Source organism: Camelus dromedarius, chromosome 11 (genome assembly GCF_036321535.1).
Source record: "Camelus dromedarius isolate mCamDro1 chromosome 11, mCamDro1.pat, whole genome shotgun sequence".
Lineage (NCBI taxonomy): Eukaryota > Metazoa > Chordata > Mammalia > Artiodactyla > Camelidae > Camelus > Camelus dromedarius.
Genome location: NC_087446.1, coordinates 28,465,154 through 28,485,169, shown reverse-complemented (window position 1 = coordinate 28,485,169; position 20,016 = coordinate 28,465,154).

Here is a 20,016-nt window from a genome sequence, read left to right as displayed (position 1 = left end):
ACCAGAGTTTACAGTTACATAGTCATATATATATATATACACACACACACATATGCATACCTACATTATATATGCATATATACACAGCTATAAATCAAATATAAGTCATAAACATATATATCCAAATGTAAGTCAATTATAAATATAATTACCCATTGTAATTAATAAATATATAACAACTTAAATTTAATTTAAACTTGAAAGATGAGTAACTGTTAATCTGACAAAGAATGAGAAAGATAATCATTCCAGAAAGAAATAAAAATGAGTGTCAAGCCCTGGAATGAGAACACTATATAGTCAGTTAGACTATATGTTGAGAAATAGACAATGGTGATGAATATAAAAAAAATGTATTAGGGTAAAAATGTTAAAGATAAGGACGTTTTTCAAGCTTCCAGGCAAGAAATCTTTACTTCTCAGCCTTCTGTAAACATTTACGAAATTTTGTTTAAGAAATACTATGAGACAATATGACCCAGGAATCCCACTCCTGGGCTTGTATCCAGAAGGAAATCTACTTCAGGATGACACCTGCACCCCAATGTTCATAGCAGCACTATTTACAATAGCCAAAACATGGAAACAGCCTAAATGTCCATCAACGGGTGACTGGATAAAGAAGATGTGGTATATTTATACAATGGAATACTACTCAGCCATAAAAACCGACAACATAATGCCATTTGCAGCAACATGGATGCTCCTGGAGAATGTCATTCTAAGTGAAGTAAGCCAGAAAGAGAAAGAAAAATACCATATGAGATCGCTCATATGTGGAATCTAAAAAACAAAAACAAAAACAAACAAACAAACAAAAACAAAGCGTAAATAAAGGACAGAAATAGACTCACAGACAGAGAATACAGATTTGTGGTTACCAGGGGGGTGGAGGGTGGGAAGGGATAGACTGGGATTTCAAAACTGTAGAACAGACTACACTGTATAGCACAGGGAAATATACACAAAATGTTATGATAACTCACAGAGAAAAAAATGTGACAATGAGTGTGTATATGTCCATGAATAACTGAAAAATTGTGCTGAACACTGGAATTTCACACAACATTGTAAAATGATTATAAATCAATAAAAAATGTTAAAAAAAAAAGAAATACTATAAGACAAATAAAAGCAACGTAACAGATGGCAATTTAAAGTAAACATCAGAAAAGGCTACATGGCATAGATTTCTTTGTGGGGCATCCTGTGGCTATAACACTAATTTGTCATATCAAGGAATTTTTTCATTCTTTGATTATGACTCCTAATATATACTATTTATGTAGCATATTGATTTTCTGTTTTGTTTCGTTTTTAGACATTGCCTGGTATTAGGCAAACTGCAAATTTTGAATGCACAGTTCTCAAGACTGGCCTCATTTCTGACAGCAAATGCCAGTTCAGTGGGATTTCCAAAACTCACCCTGGCTGGATAATTCATTAGAAAGACTCACAGAACCCACAGAAAGCTATTATACTCATCGTTATGGTTTTTTACAGGGAAAGGGTACAAATTAGAACCAGCCAAAGGAAGCAATGCATAAGGCAGAGCCTGAGGAATGTTCCACACATGAACATTCTTTCCAGGACACTTTACTCTCCCAGTATCAATATGTGACAATATGCAAAGAGTATTGCTAACCTGGGAAGCTCATTCATGCCTTGGTGTCTAGCGTTCTTACTGAAGCTTCCTTGTGTAGACATAATTGATTGACGGATTGATTGCCCACATGACTGGGCTCAGTTTCCAGCCATCCCTCTCCCCAGAGGTCAGGCTGATACCAGCTGCCCAGGGTGCTTCACCTTGAGCCCCACCTTGTTAGCATAAACTATCAGGTGTGGTCAGAGAGGTCAATCATGAGCAACAAAGACACAGCAATCACTCAGAAAATTTCAATGATTTAGAGATTGTCTCTCGGGGTGGGGGACAAATGCTACACCTCTTTGGGTGAGGTCAAATTCTTTACTACACAAATATTTAGAGGTACTTCCAATACAGCTGTATTGCTCTATAGTAATGACCAAAAAATGATGCAATTCATGCTCTACGTAATTTGTCAACTCAAGCATAGCAACAAAGTACAAAATAACTGAGAAAGGAGAATAGGTATAGATGTTTATATCCAGCTACTGCTATGCTGTGATCAGTAAATAATTTCTACCCATCATCTTGTAATAACCAGCATTGTTACAGTTGGGAAATAGGTCAGTCATATCACTTAACATATCAAAAGGTTTTCAACCGTGAAAAACAAGTGGCCATGGTGTTGAGTTGAATTACAAGATAATAAAGAATACACCAGCAGAAGAATACAACTGTGTATGTGTGTATGCGTGTGTGTGTGTGTTCATGAATGCTTTGAGGGAAAAGAGCAAATAGGAAAGGATTCCCCAAGGAGGGAATATTCTAAGTCAAAACCAGGAACATTAGTAAAAATCAACTAAGTGAAGAAAGAAAGAGTGGCAAGAGTAGCTGGTCAGCAGACCCTTGGTTGTATAAGACCTCCATGGCTGCGACTCAGAAAGCAAGAGGAATCAGGGCATGAAGTCAGGCTACTAAGGTTGGGCTGGGCTAGATAATGCAGAACTTGATAATGATTTGGGTGGTTTTCGTTATCAACATATGGAAAGATGCTGAAGGGTAACCTGAGATGATCACATTTTTAAAAGATCACTATGCCTCCAAGGTAGATAATGGCTAGGGCAGGATCAAAATGGAGTAGAGGAGGGCCAGTTGGGAGTCTCGATCAGTATAGCATAACGCAATAATGGTAGCTTGGACAGGACGTGCAGGGCGGATGGAGAGCGAAAGATAATTTGGGAAATGTTTTAGAAACTACTATTGACAAAGTTTAATGACTGACAACATAAATAGTGAGACGGGGGAGGGTCAAAAATGACTTCTGCATTTCTTGCCTCTCATTTTGGAACTTAAGGATTTTGAGGAAACACAAGACTTGTCTATAATTTCTTCAAGATTCCCGAATCTCTAACATAGAAATTTGCCTTTTCATTTTGATATTCGTGAAGATGCCCTTGAATACAATTAGACAGACAAACTTTTGGTAGATAGGATTCTAAGTGCTACATCAGATTCTTTTCTTTAAAATGGGTCATGGTGGATAATGCTTCCTTAGAGGGAAGAGAAAAACATTTGAAAAGCAATGGTTAGGTGGCAGTGATAAAATGTGTTAGCAGAGCCTATACCCTTGTCAGCTGGCAGTGACCTGTACCGTGGAGCCATGCTACCCTTTCCGACAGTTTCATTAGGCAAGTCAAGTTCAGGGTTGTCAGGAAAACTAAACTCTTCTACTTAGTGTTAAAAACCGGTCTGAAAGTTTATCTCAGTACATGCACAGAAGAGAGCCTAAGACTGCTATGCTTAGAAAGCACTGCCTGCAGAGTTGTTCCTTGGCTGGTATCTAGCAACTTGACTGGCAAATAGTTCCCTACACTCATATAAACCTTCTCCTAAATGGCAGGAGAGACTCACTGCGCCTAAACAGTTTGTATAAACAACATGGTTTATGCTGAACCTGCTTTCCTTTTGGGAGTCTGAAACTTTGGTACATGCTACGCAGAGGATGCCTATGTGACCAGCCCCCGGTAAAATTCCAGGCACTGAGTCTCTAACAAGCTACGCTGGTGCATAACATTTCACATGTGCTGTTACAGCTATCTGGATGAAGAAATTAAGCACTTGCATTCTGTGTGACTCCGTAAGAGACAACTCTTGGTACTTTGTGTCTGCTTTCCTTTGAACTTCACCCCATGTGCTGTTTCCTTTTGCTGATTTTGCTTTCTGTCTTTTCACTGTAATAAATCTTTGCCATGGGTATGATGGTAGGTTGAGTCCCACGAGTCCTTATAAGGAATCATCAAATCTAGGGTGGTTCTCTGGCCCCTAACACAGTAAATTATTGGGGAAAATTATCTTGCTATCAACTGTTATTCCTATGAGAAGACACTGGGCACAGATTATCGATATATTAATTCATGAGAGTAATGATGTCATGTAATTTTGGTGGAGATTAATTCAGGACAATTTCAAGCATAAAAAATATTTTAGCACTAGTACATCTTAGTATACTTACTATATCTTAAATTTGTCAGATTCTCCTGAAGAAGGTGAAAATATGATGAGACATCATAATTTTGCACATGAACATCTTCAATGGTTCAAAAATAAAAATATCACTATCTTACATCCTTTGCACCTTGTTTTCATTAAAATTTCTTTGTTACTCACACTTGTATTTTTGATGTTACATTCAGACCACAAAGCTTTTCCATGAGAAAGCTCTAATATTTAAAATGTTTTAAACACAGGGCTAAAATATCTCACTGAAATGATGGTGAAATGAACAAGATACAGGAAACCGCTGTAAGCTGCTTCATGTTAAAAGCTTCTTGTGCTACAGAAGATGGAACGGCACCTCAACATTATCAGCCATAAATGACTCCTAGATTTGAATTTGATTATGGAAATGGCAATGTCCTTTCATTTAAGAAATTACTAAGCCTCTTAGAGTATCTTATGTGTGCAGGGTTCAAGATTTTTATTACCTTCTGAAGTCTTTATTATTCTGTACAAATTTAGCACTCACTCTCTAATGCTCTGCCTTATCAAATTCTCATAAAATATCAATAACATGCCCTGAAGAATTTTCTATTTTTTTCTCCTCTGGACTCATGACAGAGTTCTTTAATCTCTGGTTATTATTTTTAGGTTGAAACACAACTGGCTACTCCTTAAGTGTATTCCTCACCCCACCTCACCCATGCCCCAAGACTGGATTGACTCTGTGTGTGTGTGTGTGTGTGTGTGTGTGTGTGTGTGTGTGTGTGTGTGTGTGTGTGTGTGTTTTCCTAGTAAGAGTATCCCCGGGTGAGGACAGACTAATTGTGAATATTACTTCAAACCTCACCTCACATAATTTTTAACTTATTCTTAAGCTCTCCTAAGTTTTGAAAATGAAAGCTAAATATTTATTAAGGTCTTACTACTTGTCTGGTACTGTTTCAAATCTATTTAACATATTAATTCATTTCACCTTCACAGTAGCTTATGAGGTAGGTACTACTATTATCTTCATTATATTGTTGGGGACATAAGACACAGAGATGTCAAGCTACTTGCCCAAGGTCACACAGCTACTCAGTAACAGAGCCGGGGGAAGGGAGGCAATCTGGTCCCAAAGCCTGAGCCTTTTATCTTTACTGTTTACTGCTTTTGAGCCTGCACGCCCTTGTTTTTCATATTTATTGAGTCAGTCACGACACTGGCTCCTTAGAATCGCACTTGGTTCCCTTCCACAGCTGTGTGTTGGTCTGTGTCTTTGCCCTTTATGTGTCCTGTGCATTCTCATCCTGCCTGCCCTTCGCTCATGCTCTCTCTTCCGGAAGAGCTTTCACAGTCTGATAGGCAGCCTGGAAAATGCTGTGCAGGCAGCATGGGAATAATTTTTGCCCATGGGGCTCAGGCTGGGAACAACGTGTGAAAGATTATTTCTGATTCCATTACTTTCAAAGATTTAGACTTTCTTGCCCTAGCGTGAAGAAGGGGAACTACAACAAAACTCTACGTTTCTCACCTCAAACAATACAGTTCTGGAAGACAAAAATTCTGACACAACAGAAGCCGGCTTTGCTGGCCTCACATTGAATCTATATTCAGACTTTAGAATGTGTCAGACAGTTTTAAATACAAGCCGTCAATTTCCAGTGGAAGGATTTAGAACATTTTCCCTTCTAGTCAAATCATGTAATCCTCATTAAAATGTTATCTTATGGCTCAAATGATTAGCAAGTATTATATTCTCTGAAGCCAAGAAACCTGAAATTTTGTAGATGAATAAAATTCCGCCAATGACTGCATGTTTTCTTAACAAAAATCTCCCTAGCTTATCAGTATCGAAACCTATTATTCCTTTTGTAGCTGTAGCCTTCTGGTTACTTCTCAGTCTTTTCACACTTGCTCCTTCCCAGCCCCCAGTGCTCCGTCTCAGAAATAAAAGGCATTTCAAAGCTAACTGCAAGGTGTTTACTGTACAGCACCATCAATTTCCCCATGCTCTCCCTTTCTCTCTCTGTATATGTGTATCTATAATGTGAACCTGATGGCAAATCTTTAGGTTTCTCAAGCATAGTGTTTTCTCCCTGTAAATGACAACTATTCTCAATTTTTTTTCTCTCCTCTTTCCTCAGCAAGTCTCCAAGTTTATTTCCCAAAATGTTAATCCTAAAAATAAATTAAAGAAAGCCTAACAGAGAGAAACAAATTTAAGCTAACGGTAAGACCACTCACCCTACACATTCTTCAGATAAATTAAATTTTAAAAAAACGAAGTCCAGATTATGGCCATTTCTCTGTTGTTGTTTATATATGGATTCTCTTAGAAATATTAAGAAAAATTTATACCTTACATTGTTGGCTTCAGATTTCATAAGGCAGAAGGATTACATGTAAAAAAGACATAGTGTAATCTATATTTCATATAATTTTGTGATTCAGATTCCACTCACATTTACTGAATACCTATAATAACAAACAATTATATAGGTAGGTAGTAAGATAGTAAATACTTATAAAATATTACAGATGGCTGGCTGGCTGGATGGATGGATTTATATTTTCCAGAATATACAAACAGCTCATACAGCTTAATATCAAAAAAACAAACAACCCAATCAAAAAATGGGCAGAAGACCTAAGCAGACATCTCTCCAAAGAAGACATCCATATGGCCAACAAGCCATGAAAAGATGCTCAACATCACTACTTCTTAGAGAAATGCAAATCAACACTACAATGAGATATCACCTCACACCAGTCAGAATGGCCATCATTAAAAAGTTCGCAAACAACAAATGCCAGAGAGGGTGTGGAGGAAAGGAATGGGAACCCTCCTACACTGTTGGTGGGAATGTAAATTGTGCAGCCACTATGAAAGACAGTATGAAGCTTCCTTAAAAAAATAAAAATAAGCTTTTCATATGATCCAGCAATCCTACTCCTGGGCATATATCTGGAGAAAAATGTAATTCGCAAAGACACATGCACCCCAGTGTTCACAGCAGCCCTATTTACAATAGCCAAGACATGGAAACAACCCAAATGTCCATCAACAGAGGACTGGATAAAGAAGATGTGGTGTGTGTGTGTGTGTGTGTGTGTGTATATATATATATATATATGTATATGTGTGTGTGTGTGTGTGTGTGTGTGTGTGTATGTATGTGTGTATATATATGTGTGTGTGTGTATAATGGAATACTACTTGGCCATAAAAAAGAATGAAATAATGCCATTTGCAGCAACATGAATGGACCTGGAGATTGTCATTCTAAGTGAAATAAGCCAGGAAGAGAAAGAAAAATATCATGTGATATTGCTTATACATGGAATCTAAAAACAAAGGACACACAGAATTTATTTACACAACAAAAACAGACTCACAAACATAGAGAACAAACTTATGGTTACCAAAGGGTAAAGGAAGTGGGAAAGGATAAATCAGGAGTTCAAAATTTGCACCTCTTGGGGAGTGATGAAAATGTTAGCTATCTTGATTGTGGTGGTGGTTTCATAGGTGTATATATCTATCAAAATTCATCAAATTGTACACCTGAAATATATGTAGTTCACAATTTACCACAATAAAGGTAATAAAAAAATAAAATTATATCTGGTTAAATCCAGTACTCTTGACACAATTTCTAGGTTCATTTCTTTCAAAAGTTTCTCCACAATGAGTAGACATTTGGATTGATGTTCAAATTAAACTTTGTCAATTGATACAACCCTAACCCACCTTAAAAGAAGTCAACTTTTCACATGCCTTAGAGATCAAACTAGATGAAGACAAGGCTAACCATTTATTACTGCCAATGCAGAATAAGAACAACCCGAGAACTGTAAATTAACTGGATGTAATTTCAGTTGTGCTGTTCTCCAGAGCCCTTCTCTCAATGAGAAAACAAATGAGAATAAAATGTAAGTGAAAAGAAGAAGCCTTCATCTGGGACACACAGCAAGTGTAATACAAAATGTAGGCAAGTGCCAATCACTTATGGAGAATTTCAGAGACTGGAGACCTGAAGCAAAGGAGTCATCAGTTGATGCTCCAAGATTAGAGAACTATGCTACATAGAGGAAGGATGCTGTCACAGCTTTCAATTTATACCTGCTGCTGGTTATTCACTTCAGAAATTTAGGTGAAACTTTGTATCAAGTCTCTGAATTAAAATCACAGACCAGCATTTATTTAATTCACTATTCTAATGAATAACTGTGATCAAAATGTCAGACTTGATTTACTCCTATAGTTGTGAGAAAGCAAGAATTACTGGTTCTCTTCACAATAATTGTTACTAGGAAATATTACTCTGGTAAAGAAAGTAGGGACTTCACAAAAGAGAGGGTGGTATGGCATACCATAGACACCAAAAATCCCAATTCTGGTTAAAAAAAAAAAAGAGATGCATTTAAAGCTTAATGTTTAAGAAATCTTGATCACTATTCATATAAATAACTGTTTATTCAGTACCAATTTTGTGGAATGATTGAGGGTGCAAATAAATCTATAACACAATCCATTAGGAATATTGTAATCTCTAACAACAACAACAACAACAAAAGCAGACTATATATGACTAACTTCTTGCTTCCTAACAGACCCTGATTTCTATCAGGAAATTCCTGTGGTGAGATAGCTTATGTAGGTACTTTCTATCCCAATAAGCTGCCTGTCTGTTGTTACTTCCAAAGGTTTGTTGTTCAGTTTTCTTTTTGATTGTCTTAGGTTCTTAATGTTCTCTTTAGCTTATGTTACCTAGAGTCAGTTTCTGTTGTTTACAACCAAAGAACCCCCCACCTGATTTTTATACTAAGTCTTCCTGAGAGATGTACATTTAGTATTGAGGCTTCAGACTCAGAACATGCTAATCTTTTAGCCATGGAGTCTCACTTCACTTGAAGAAATACTCCAAGGTACAGAATAATAGAAAGACCTCTTCAGTATTTTTACTCAGAAAAAAGGCACATTAACCAAGAATCTTAGCATTATTAAAAATATATATATATATATTAATCACCTACAGTGTTACTTTCAGTCTTCATTTTAAACTCTTGAAGTTATCAAGTGAATTCAAGAGCTTCCAGAAACCCAAAAATTCCTGTAAAAGAACTTAGTTCTTTACACATCCATGTAAAAGAATTGATAGAGAAAACAGCCATGGAAGCTTGAGGTGTAGCATTTTTTTCTCATCCCTTTCATCAAAAGAGGCTCTGCCTTTCTCCATGGGCCTAAGGGCTTGGTAGGAAGCTTTCCAGCTGGGAGAGGAATCACATCTTTGTTGCAGAAAGGCAGGATCCACTGCAAATACTGAAGTTACTGGGGTGTGTGGTGAGATGAAATTGACACCTTCCCATGAGGTCCAGACAGAAGAAAAACCTCAGCAGAGAAGGTTGGCGAGACAACATTGTAATGAGGGAAATACTGGCAGTAATTTCTGTTTACATTGTCTAAGTCAGGGTCAGAAGTTAATGTATTTGCTATGATTGCCCATGTGCTACGTGGACAATGATTTCTGCCCCACATCTAGCTGTTAGAGTAATTCAGTCCTGCAAGTAAGCAATACTGTGGGATGGCCACTGTCAAAGACCTTAAGAAAACAGCAGACATCTATACATTTATAATAATACAAAGACAGTTTTTTATTATCTTGCCTTAAGGAAACTAGAATTCTTGGTTCTTCTGCCACTGGAAGGACTATAATTCTATGATTCCAATCTTGAGGACTGTGAGAAACTGAAGCCTCCTTTTCTTTGTGTCATTTAGAACTTGGCAGGCAGTTGTGTTCATTTACACTGGGGACCACTTCCCTGGACCTTCTCTGGTGCAAGTAATGAGCCACGTGTGATTAATACCTGGTGAATCAGCCTTGACTGTCAACACTGGCAATGGTTCAGATACACCATGTTCCTAATGAACCTTCTCCTATTTGCTTCACCACAGATCCTGAATAAGCAGGCCTTTACTTAACAACTCAAGGTCAGCTCATAGCCCTTTAATTATAAAATAATATATTTAAAAAAACAAAGAGATTTGAGAACAAACACAACCCCAATGTTTTCTTTTTCCTTTGTCCCAGTAAGTGAAACAAGAAGACACTATTTCAGTATTCTGCAGCAATATTAAGACATTTAATTCCACTTTGGATATAAAACATTTGGGAAGCATTTAAATGAATCTTCTGTCTATCTATCTACCTTGTTATTTGAAAAACAGCAAGGTATAATCAGGTATTTCTCTCCTATTCATAGCTAATTCCCCAAAACTTTTCAGTTAGCCTAATTCATTGGGACTTAGGACATCAAAGGAGAGAAAATTTCAGTCAGAACTGAGTTTAAGAAAAAGTGAATATGCCAACTGCTTGGATATGAGAAAGCCTGGAAATGAGAACCACAGAGCCCTTTCTTAGCATATCCTTATAATCATAATCATAATTATACTTCACAATTGCATACTGAGCTAGAGTTTACCAAGAGCATTTACACTTTCATCCTAAACTCCATTCAGAAGAGGAGTGAATGCAGTCCAGTTTTTGTTTTGTGTTTTTTCTGTCATAATCAATACAAAATGGTTAAAAATAGCAACAGAGTAAAAATATATCAACATATGGAAAATGGGCAGGTTTGTTTTGTTTCCTTAAATTACAGTTTACAGGCGTTTCATATTCACCATACACACTCACATTGGTTAGCTGTTATTACAGTAGCTATTATGCTGATGGATAAACAGATGGGAACATAACACGGGGCTTTCTAAAACCTGTTTTCTTTGGTTTTTCTTCTGTGATTCTAGCTGTGCTGAGTTTAAGCAATGAGAATGTTAGATCACTGTGTATTTCACTGATACTGGGAAGATGTAACTAATATTTATTGAATGCCTATTCTGTAGCAAACAATTTCCTGAAAATCTTCCATTTGCTATCTGATTAAATCTTCACAGCAATGCTGAGAGGTAGACATTATCTCTATGTTATCCCCAAGGAAACTGAGTCATAGAGGTCACCTAGCTTAGTGAAGGCTACCAGCTATTCTTAATGGTGCCGGGCCCCAGATCCAAACGTTTGACTCCATGCTCTTTCTACTGCTTGCTAAACATTTTTTTTAAAAAATAAAGTATCCCTAAAGGAAAAGGAAAATGAATATACACCCCTAGGGAGTCTGGGGGTGTAGTTCAAATGGAATCACAGCAAGTGTGAAATTTCTTTGAAGTTTCATCTTTTATCTTTAATATGCATACATTCTACTCCATAATATGTCTCTATTTGTTTTAATATAAAATATGTTTGTTTCTCCAAATCTTTAAGTAAAACTCAAGCCCCAGGAATATGCATGTATTTATCCTGTGGCTTTCTAGATCCCTCCTGGGTATCCTGGTATAAGAAGCACAGCCATTCACAACATGGTCTCTAAAAAATGAAGCCCTATTGACTTTAATGTGAAATCTCAATTTTCCACATTGGTTCTTCAGAGGAAGTCACTTTTTAAAATGCCCTTTCGATGCTTCCACAATACTCTGTACTTCCCTTTTACAGCATTCATTGCATTTATAATTACTTGTCCAAAGTCTGCCTGCCTCATAAAACTGTAAATTCCATGAAGGAGGGAAACTTTGTGTTGGTTACTTTTTTATCTCTAGCATCTACCTTAGTACTTAGGAAACTGTGACATCAAACACATCTTTTTAAAATAAATAATTGATATATTTTATTTGCAAAATCTTTTCATACAGAGTCAGAGTAAGGGATGAAAGAGGTGATAACCTTGCTATAATGTTGCAGGACTTGTACAGATTTGATATTAAGGCACGTGCTGGAGGTTCAAAAGCTGTGACTTCTAACTCTGCCCCTCAGAGATCTCATTTATTCAGTGGTTCTAGATAAAGGTTATAGTAAAAATTGAATGGTGACAAAAAAGTGATAAACTTTTCACGGTTTTCACATTCTCATCTGGAATATATATACAACCAGAAGTCAGGGTTTCAAAAGCACAGGTGCTCACCCCTTGGTATGCATGCAAGTCCACCCACACAGCTGGAGAGGTAGGTGCTGGCTTATCACACAACCACACAACAACACTTCCATGAATCTAGAACCAGTATATGCCAAACTGGTTTAGCAAATGACTAACAACTAAGCGCAGACAGTAATACATCAGCTTCTTTTGATTTTGTTTTTCTGCAAAGGCAAAAGAGTCTCGTGTAGAGATTCTGGAGTAGCTGAGGGCAGACCTTGTTAGTGCGAAGTCTGCTGAGAGTCCAGAACGCCATGATCTTGATCCCGTGACACATCATCAGGAGACGTGTCTCCGGGAAAATTTTGTACCTTTCCCTGGTAAGTCAGGAACCTCCTTCTCTATGTTCTTTTAGGACTTTGTACAAACCCTATGGATGCATTTAATTACTTAAGACTCTATTAATCCCACTTACAATTCTTTTAGCGAAGATTCTCTTCAAGACAAGTATTTAATCTTACCTACTTTTGTTTCCACAGCACATGGCAATTGTTTCATGAATGTTTTTTAACTGAGTGTGTGAGTCATGTCACTATCTTCTAGGACTTTCTGGTTCTCATATAGGTTATTGAGAGTGAATATAAATGCTCAGTTGTATTCAGTAACTGCACAAATGAATTAACTAATTACACAACAGCATCCCATGTGGCTTCAGCCACGAAAAAGGGTTTGTTTGATACCCAAAATATCTGAGTTTATGAGCTTTGTGGCACTGGTAATACTTTTCATTTTATTGAACCTAGAAGCTCTTCTCTTGATAAAAAAGAGTCATCTCTCTGCTGAAGCTCAGAGATAATGTGAGGACAGAGATGAGACTGCATAGAGAAAAAGAATGCAATGAAAGTGGTGAGCTAGCATGAGCTGCTGGCCATCCCTAAACGTGAGTTCTGAAAGCTATTTGAGCTGGTGCTTTTTGAAGGTGCAGAGGGAGGATGAGGGACAGTGGTGAGTGTGAAGGAGGCAGATGCAGGACACAGGCAAACCTTTGGTTGGAGGATCTGCTCTTGCTTCTTGGTGTCTGGCACAAGGTGACTGGCGTGGTCATTGACTACATCATAATCTTATATCCCCTGGACCATTCTGCTGCAGTTCGTGCCCACAGGGCAGTATATGCAAAGCCTTTCTCGGGCCAGGAGTTGATAAAAGCAATTGCAAAGTTAAAAGCCCCCTTGAGCACTTCCTCTTACACTACTTGCCTCCCAAACCTCCCAGGCTGATGGGTTATAATCTACGGAGGTCTTGCCTCCCCATACTACTTCTCCAAATGTCTTTAAAGGTGAAGCTGAGGCTGGAGGATTTCCCAGGGGGAGCAGGTCTGTGGTGCTAGGAGCTCTCTGCATTAAGCTTTATCCTCCCTCATCTTTGCAAACTTACCACCACGTCACAGACTAAAGTTCTTTGATATTAGGCTTAGTTTTAGGTCCCTCCCAAACATTCAGGATCCAAAAAGAAAAGCTAAATGTGAAGTCACAAGATAAACTGAGTCTCGAAGAATACTTAATTATAAAAGAAAGGTAAAAACTGAACAACGTGTACTTCTATACTATCTGAAGTAGAATTAGAATAGTTTCTGAAGCAGAGCTATTGAAACAGATGGGCCGAAAATGTAAAATAGTTATGACACATACATCAAAGAATATAAGGGATGATACTAGCAATAACAAGCAAGTAAAAAAAAAAAATCACAAAAAAGCAATTACAAATGTCAGGTATGACTATAATAGCTGAGACAGAGAAGCCAGTAGATGAGATTTTAAAGAGAACACGAATCTAAGAAAATGGGAAGAAAATGGTGAGCTGGAAGATCAGAGGACAGCAGGAAAGGAAACAAAAGCTAAGAAATACGGTGAGAATGAGTAGTAGAACCAACGTTAGAAACAACAGGAGAGAAAAAAATAAAAATGAAGAGAAGGAAATACTTGGAAATACTGGAGATAAATTCAGAGTTAATGAGATATAAAGTGTTAATTGAAAGACCTCCTGGAGTGCTTAAGCAGAAAGGACAGAGGATACATGAGAGTGACATTATCAAAGTCCAAAGAAATCTATCAGTTTTCAGAGAGGAAAAGCAGACTACCTCTGGAATAATAAGAATTAGAATCCGTCAGATTCCTCCACAGACACAATGAAACCTAGACAATAAAGGAACAGCAGCTTAAGGGTTAACGGAAAAGAAGTCAGGAACTGAGTCAGTTACCAAAACTGTTATTTCTTTCCAAAGTGAAGGCACAATAAAGGTATTCTCAGGTATATAAGACCTCATAGGCTTTGCCAAAGACCCAGTCGAAACACCTAGGGAAATTCTCATTAAGAAAACAGTCCAGGAGATGTTCCAGAAGCATGTAAAGTTGAGGTGATACAGTTATTGCTAATTAAAATTCCAGGTAACATCAATAAAACAGTAAAGGGGTGACCAACTTTATATTACAGTATGCTAAAAAGCTTGTCTTGTTAGGGGCAAATATAGATATCTGTAGATTAAAGAAATAAATAGAGTTAAATAATTATAAGTAAAGATAGCAAGAGCAGGGGAGGGTATGGCTCAAGTGTTAGAGCTCATACTCAGCATACACATGGTCCTGGGTTCAATCCCCAGTACCTCCTCTAAAAATAAATAAATAAGATAGTAAGAGCAACCATTAAAAGAACAAAAACAGAATATATCATTTTCAAGCAAGTAAAAAGGTGCTCAAGGTGTCTAATAAAAAATAAGAAGTGAAGAAAAGAAATGGAAATAAAGTACCGTATATGAATAATTTAAAATATGATAATAGAAATAATTTGATGTGACTATAGATACAATAAATTTAAATTTTTGAAACTACTCCTTGATGACAGAGACTATCATACTGGGTCTAAAAAACAGAAAGAGGTGTGTATATAAAAAGAGACATACTCTAAATAAAAAAACAGAGAAAACTGTATTTATTTTCTATTGCTTCATAACAAATTGCCTCAAACTTAATGGCTTCAAACAGCGCACATCTTTTATCTCAGTTTCTGTGGGTGAGGCATCTGGGCATGTTTTAACTGGGTTCCTCAGATCAGGGTCTCACCAGCCTGCCTGGATTTTTTACCAAGGAAGATCCACTTCCAAGCTCATTCTGGTTGCTGAAAGAATACATTTCCTGTGACTATGTGACTGAGGGTTCATGTTTCTTACTGGCTGTGGCTGGAGGGCACTCTCAGGTGCTAGGGGCCCTCCACAGTTCCTTGCCATGTGGACCTCTCCACAGGCAGTTCTCATCATGGCTGTTGGCTTATCCAAGGGCATCAGGAGAATCTCTCTCAGCCTGAGTCTTATAAAACACTCACAGGAGTGACAGCCCATCAACTTTGCCATATTCTATTAAATAGAAGCAAGTCACAGATTTCTCCTGCACCCAAGGGGAAAGAATCACACAAGATTGTGGATCACTGGAGGTCACTTTAGTATGTTTCTGCCACCCTTGGAAATAAAAAATCATAAAGTCACAAGAAATACATGCAGATCAAAGGAAGGCATACCTAGGAAAACTCGTAATTTATCAGGGAGCATATGAATGGAAAACAAAAATCTTAGCTTATACACTTGAAGACATAGTATTTATCTAAACCTTTGCACAATACTCAAAGTGATAAGAATTATCCAGAGTCAATTAAAAAAAAAAACAGAAAAAAGGTAGCAACTACTACAAAAAAAAACTATTTTAATTCAAAAGGTAAGGGGAAAATACAGTAAAACAGATAAAGAGTAGACTATAGCCTCCAAATGTTTAAAAAAAAGAAGTAGATATTAATAAAGCCGGAGCTACAGCTAAGGACTTTACTGACTTTCATCAGAGGAGGAATTGGAAGTCAAAACCAAAACCAAAAATATGTAATTTTCTATCAGCTAAATATATAATAAAGCTTTAGAAAGCTGTTTAGTAAACTATATATAGTTTATATCTCAAAGTGTAGGTTGTTCAGTTGTTTTCAGTTAACCTTTTTGCTTTTTTTTTTTTTACAGTCAAACAGGTGGTGTTAGACATAAATATAAACACACTTGCAGAACACAGTGTGGATTTTAGAGCAGGTAGGTGCTTTGGGGGGCCTGGTAGGGCTCTATTTTCATCTGGAGCTGCTATACACCCCATACTATACACCCTTCTGCACTTTCCCTTCGTAGAAAAATTCTCTGAAGGCTTGTCTATACCTGCTATCTCCAATGTTTATTCCCTTCTTCCTTGAACCCACTTCAGCCAGGCCCTTTACTCCACAACTGCAGGTAAACTATTCTGGTCCAAGTTACTAAGAACACACTCTATTTTGCTAATCTAACATCAGTCCTCAGTACTCATCTTACTAGACCTGTCAGTAGCATTTAACATGCTTGAGCACGCCCTCCTTCTTGAAACACAGGTTTCATTTGGCGTCCAGGACACATACTCTGGTGGGTTTCCACCCCCTACCTTACTGGTCACCCCTTCTCAGTCTCCTGTGCTGGATCCTCCTCCTTTAAGCAAACTCGTCCTGTTGATGTGCCACCCAGAGCTTCATCACTTGCCCTTTGCTTTATCTGTACTCCCTCCTTTAGTGAGCTCATTCACTCTGACATACTGGGGACCCTTGAATTGAGATTTCCAGTGGCCTCACTTTCTGATCGACACTTTAAATAACGCTGATACTCATCATTTAATTGCTTGCACTGTGCCTTCTGCCTGAAAGGTCCTATTTCCCTGACTAATATAGGGCTGCTCTCTGGTTGCTTTTTCTCCAAGGTGTCTATCAGCCTCTATCTGCCTTAGATGCCTTGCTATGGACTGAATTGTGTCCTCCTAAAATTCCTTTATTGAAACCCTAATTTCCAATAGGACTATATTTGGAGATAGGGATTATAAGGAGGTAACAAGGTTAAATAAGGTCACAGGAGTGAGGCTCTAATCCAATAGGATTGTGTTGTTTACAAAAAAGAGGAAGAAAGACCAGAGGGTCTCTCTCGCGCTCTCTCTACTATGTGAAGACAAAGCAAGAAGGCAGCCCTCTGCAAGTCAGAAGGAGAATCTGAACTCTGCTGGCAACTTGATCTTGGATTTTCCAGCCTCTAGAGCTAGGAAAAAATTAATTTCTTTAGTTGAATCCACTCAGTCAATAGTGTTTTGTTCACAGCAGCTTGAGCTGACAAATAAACACCTTACCTGGGCTCTGATGGCATCCTTTGTTTTACTCTATCACAGCCTTTAGTCCACTGCATTATAATTGTTTACTTACTTCTCATTCTCCTCCAATAAACTGTGACATATTCGAGTTCAGGCTAAATTTTATTCATTTGTTTTCTAACAATCAGAGTAGCTACTGTACTTTTGCCACTGAGTTGACTTAATACTAGACTCTGGGAGGGGGCAGTTTTGTGAAAGCTTAGGCCTGACAATTCTTTCCCAGATAGAAACTTAATTCCTACACAGTTAATTTCTACATAGAAGTGGACCTTAGCAAAACCAATGAGCAGGACATTTCCCTCTCTCTCTCTTCTTCTTTTTTTTTTTTTTTTTTTTTTTTTTTGGTATTTGCTGATAATTTCAGTGAACTTCCAGTCAAGAACCTAGAGTTTTGGCCTGAAAAGAATGGAAAATACATTTTATCTGGTATCTGGAAGAAAGGTAAAGGGCAACTCTTATGAATTTATTAATTCCTGTGAAAGATACGATTTTGAGTGTATAGGTATCCTAATGGGCCCTTCTGGGAGTAGGGGTTTCAAATTCAACTCCCACAGAGAAGAATTCAGGCGTTCATTTATTCTACCATTCGTTAATTTAACAAATAAGTACTATGTCCTAGACAATGAGCTAAATTTTGAGAATACAGTATTGAATAAAATGGAAACAGCACCTACTCTCATGGAACTCACAATATTTGATCTGAGTACCTATTCATCTTTTATTTTGTTCATGTAAGTTTTGGAAAATACTCAACAAATATGACTTTTATTGTTAATACAATTGCTATAAAAATGCCATTCTGATAATAGTTAGCCAGCAGGTTTAGCTAGTCCTTAAAATGAGTTTAAGATGAAAAACGATTACAAGCACCAGAAGGAAGGCACATCTGCCACACTCCGTGGTAGAGACGTGTCTTTTGATCTTCGTATTGCTTCCGCATATCACAGTGGCTGGCATATAGGCACTGTTGAATGTGTGTGTTTGTTGAAATGAACTGTCATCCTATTTCTTATAGCTAGAGAATACACATTCAATTTATGTAACAGTGATGGCAATTTATTTATATATAAATTGGAAGGAAATCGTTTTCAGACATAACCGTATTTCATATCCAGGAAAAAGTATCACTCAGAGCACACATTTCAGATTGAAGTTAAAACACTTTCAAAGAGGTCAGCTACTTAATGTGACTTTTCCACACCTGTTTTAACTGGAGTTAATGAGGGTTGCCACTGTCTTGTTCATATCTAACAGTCAATTACTATAATAACTATTTGTGGATTCACAAGTTAGTGATTTAGCTAGGTGATTTTTTTTTCAGTATCACAGTTGTTTAATTAAAGGCCTTTGTCATTCAACAGACTGCATGCTAACTTCTGATATTTCAAGACTGAAAGTGCTGTGAATATTTCTTGAATCCATCCCTTCCTTTCTCATGTCACCTCTTCCCTGTTCTAAGCCACTATCTCTGTACTAGAGACTAATGAGATACCCTCCTCTGCCTTCTTTCCTAGCCATCTTCAGCAACACAGCCAAAGTGACCTTCCAAATGAGCACACATGACCTGGATACTCATCTCCAAAAACTCTTCATGGATTTCCACTGCTTAAAAGACAAAATCCCAAATGCCTAACATTGTCACAAAGTACTCAGAATTTGGCCTCAGTCTCCTCTACAATCTCATCCTTAAGCCTCTGCTCCCCACTCATTATACCACAAACCAAATATTTTCTTTTCCTTTAAATTTTCAATCGCTTTACTTATTAGGGCTTTGCAAATTTCATTTCCTTTCTGTAGGACACAGTGCTTTTCAGTTTCTGTTCAACTAGCCTGTACTCTGCTTTTAATTTCAGCTCAAATATCATTTCTTTCAGAATGCCTTCCCTCTCTGTTCCCCATCTCCAAAACTAAATTAGGTCTTTTTATAATACACTTTCATGGTTCATCTATATTTCCTTCATAGAACTTAACTTGGATTATAATTATATAATTTCTTAATGTGTTTAATATTTATCTGCCCTTCTAGGTAGCTTGGGATCATATTCCTAGTTTCTAGCAAAAAATAATTCTATAGAAAAATTCACATATTTGATATATGAATGGAGCAGCAAGAGTCACTGGCACAGAAAATGAAAGTTACACCCGTAGTGTGGATGAGCTCCCTTAGAATTTGACAATGGCAAAGAGAAAAGAGGATGCTAACTTGCGTTTGCTAATCCTACAATAAAGGAAATACAAATTGACAGTAGGAAGAGACATGCTCACTAGCCAGGAGAATCTTAACAATTTTACCTAGGATTTGTATATGATAATAAAACTTTTAAAGCAACAAGGTTTTGTTACACAAAAGAAATACATAATCATAGATGATATTTTTGAGAGCTTACTATACTGAGTACTTAACATTGATAATTGCAGGCAGTCCTTTCAAAGACCCCATGAGACAGGTACCATCTGGCAGATGAACATAATAAAGAGCAGTAAGTGGCAGAACCTGGGTTTGAAAACCTAGACAGTCTAATTCCAGGGTAGGTGAAGCCACCATGCTATTGTGTTAATTTGAACACACAGCAAACCACAATTTAAATCCCCTGTATTTTATTAATTTGCTCAAATATGTTTTGAGAATCTACTGTGTACCAAATATTCCTGTAGGCTCTGAAGATTCAGCAGTGATCAAAAGAGACAACTTTACTGCTCTCATGTTGCTTATATTCTGGTAGGGAAGGTAGCCGATAAACTCACAGA